Raw genomic sequence first — 3,584 nt, 5'->3', positions numbered from 1 at the left:
AAAAAAAAAAGCAAGAAATCAAAATGTAAAAATATTTACGGCCTGAAATGCCCACAGAGACTTAATTTAGTAAATAACTAAATGATACAAGTTCTTTTTTTTTTTTTAAGTAAAAAAATACTTGGTCACACATTCTTCCAAAGCACCGTCTGCTTTAATTGAGAGATCAACTAGGGCTATGAATCTTGAATTGGGGAGGCCAGCCAGACCACCAGCGCTTGGAATATGACATGACTGTCAACCACATAGCTAAAAGATTAAATGTTAAAAATCAGTATCTTCAAACCATTCCCAAAAAAAAAAAAAAAAAAAAAAAGCAAGAAATCAAAATGTAAAAATAGTGAAAATGGTCACACATTCTTCCAAAGCATGCTTTTGCTTCTTACTGAAATAATGAGAGCAATGTGCAATCTTGTTTTCTGCAGCTGCCAGAATTATCTACATCTCTGAACCAAAGAACAAAGATTGAGAGGGATGTGATATCCCTTTTCTGACGTTGATTTTGAATACATTTCCAGGGTAAACAGATGAGGAAGACAGAGCTCATCAAATATAAATTCTCTCGACAGGGCATTTATGGATCCCTACTAAAGCTGCTTACTAAGATCAGACGTACTCTGTTTTTGTCTGAGGGTTATGTATGTTTTAACCTGTCACAAAAGAAATTATTTTGCTCTCGCATAATCTCTGGGAAACTTTGCATTGTAGCGAGCCTTGTAGCACGTGTAATGCACAACCTAACCTAACCCCTCATTACCTTCACCTTTGATAATAAAGCAAATGAAGTCATGAATGTTTCAGTAGTGACACAAGAATTTTTAACTGTTTAATTGTGCAGGATCTTAGTGGATTTTTATACGCAATCAAGTATTGCGCAAAAGACAGGCATTAAGCAAGAGTATCAGCAGGAGATTAGATAATAATTCATTCATACTTGCTTAATAACAGCCAGTAAAAGTTGGGCAAAAGAAAACATCTGGCATCCATCACCTCCCTTTTGCTGCAGCTTTAATGTAAAGATGAATTGAACTTCATGTTTCTTAATAGGGGACTGTACGGGCCCTGCACTACAGTAAGTTGGATGATAAAAACTAAATGACAAGATACAATTTATTTATTTTATTTATTTATTTTTTAGATTAAGAGGAGATTCCGTTGATCCAAATATAGTCCCAACATACGCCTGAGCTTTTGCAAGAAGCACCTTAACCTTACTTGACTGACAAAAATAGCCTCGTTCTCATGCAGGAAAATAGTTTCGACTCATGAGAACACAGCAGTGTTGCCAAATATCCTGGGTATCCTGTGATGTAATTCCCCATATGTGTGCTAGTAACATGAAGCTAAAGCCATGGGATCGTTATCCATGCACTGAGACTTTTCAGGTCTAAAACAGTCTGTTATACCTCCTAAACCCTGTCCTGGGCAATTGCTTATGCAGACTTTATTGCCTCTTTCTGGAGGATAAAATAACATGACAATACCATGAGGCATTGCTTCAGCCCCAGACAAATATATCAACAAATTATAGCATGAGAGGAGGTAAACAGCTTTTACTTCACTGCACAACAGAAAGTAACTGTTAAACTCTTGTGTAGTGAATAGTGACACATCTAAGCATTCTGATTCAAATGTTTCAAATTTGTTTTTACCTATGAATTTTCATTAGCAAAGGTATGTGTTGTTATCTCCCCCTCCTAGTATATTTTCCAACAATGTATTTTGTACATTATAAGAAAATTCCACAAAAATATGAAGAAAATTTACATATTTTAAAATTATATTCTTGTGTTTTAGGCCCATAAACTTAACAGATAATGTCCTGTCAGAAAATCACCGATACCTTTTCCATTTTTCTTTGGTAAGTCATATCATATTCAGACAGCAAGAACATGTAATTGCAAAATATCGGCTCCGTTGCAGTTTGAATACTGTATCCTAAAGTCTATTGAACGAAGGCTAATCATATTAAGCAATTACATTTAAGCCATTCAGAAAATAATATTCTTTAAAGAGTTCAACAGAGCCCTCTTGATAGTTTAGACACACCATAACACCTTTTGTTGGAATACTTGATGCCAAAATCAGACTTCATTACAAACAAAATATCTGCATGTCTTGTAAGTTGTACTGGAAAGACTCTGGCTGCACAGAAAAAGAAATGCTTGGAAAAACAGTCGAATGTTGTTTAATCTGTTTATTTTGTAATATCCTTTTGAGAGAGCAGTGAATAATTTTAAGCAAAGCCAACAAAAGAGTATCAGGTGGAGTGTGTGATGCTGTTTGTCAGTCTTAAGCTTTGTTGCGCCTTTCTTTTCAGGAATGAAATGAATTGAGAATGACTAACGTGGCTTTATTCTGAAAGATTGTTGGAATTTTTCTGGACTGGGGCCAGACAAGAAACCTGAAGCGTTTGTTTGTCTGCTCCAAATTTCCATCACGAATCAAAATGAAATATTTTTGGAACTGCATTGCTATTGTACCACTGACACGCAAGGTCAGGAAAAAATATCTCCAAAACAAAATTAATTATATGGAGTAAGTCTTAAAATTCTTTTGGTGAGTGTTTAGCAATTGCGAAATATATAAATATGGTATAGATCTATGTAAAGAAACTTGATGTTGAAAAGTGCTGAGTAATATTTAATTATTCAGTTTAGTTGTGCCATCTGGTGGACAGCATAAAATCCCTTTCCACAAAGCGTAAGAGTAAAAATATGGGCCTAAATCTAGTTACTCTGCTATAAAATAGCAGTATACCTCTGCTATAAAAGTTATATGTGCCACTTGCATTTGATTTATCATATTTTGTGATGCCATTTGTTTTAGAATGCTATGATACTTTGAAATGTTTGATGCCCTATTGAATGTAATTCTTAGTTCAGAGTTAATGTCTCTGCCTGTTGGTTTAGAGCAGTGGTTCACAATCTTTTTTTCCAGGGGCCCCCTATTTTAACATAAACAAATGTTTAACTACCCCCATTATATAAAATAAAAATAATAAAAAAATGTTGGTTGGGTGACTACAGCATAAAATATTATCTACGGAAAAAAAAAAAAATGTAAATGATAAACCTCACATTTCAGACTTAAACCAATTTTTGGATTTTTGGCAATTTTTTCAGAGAGATGAGTCAAAATGAATATGGTACCTATTTTATGCTCTTAATAATTCTAGATACCGTATTATCCAAATTATTTCTATTTTTTTAGAATGCACATTAGTTTATTTTCTATCAACCGGTCAAAATTTACAGCTTTTTTGCATTGGTTTGAACAAAAACGGCAGACAGGCTGAATGAAAATGTGAATCCACACTCTGACAGCAGGTGGCGCTTATGGAACAGTAGAAATAGAACTGTTTCCCCGGTAAAAGCTGTAAACAATGCTAAACACTGCTTTAAAGGGGTCCTATTATGCTCTTTTACAAAGTCTTGATTTTGTTTTGGGGGTGTTCTAGAACAGGCTCTCATACTAGGTTGTTCGAAAAACACATTATTTATCACATATTTTACATTATTACAACACCACTCTCCCCAGTCTGGCATGAACGGCTCGAATAGTTCCTGAATCAAATGAAGGCC

This window comes from Sinocyclocheilus rhinocerous, unplaced genomic scaffold, assembly GCF_001515625.1.
Source record: "Sinocyclocheilus rhinocerous isolate Xijiao unplaced genomic scaffold, SAMN03320098_v1.1 scaffold1733, whole genome shotgun sequence".
NCBI classification, from domain to species: Eukaryota; Metazoa; Chordata; class Actinopteri; order Cypriniformes; family Cyprinidae; genus Sinocyclocheilus; species Sinocyclocheilus rhinocerous.
Note: the sequence above shows the minus strand (reverse complement) of the source record.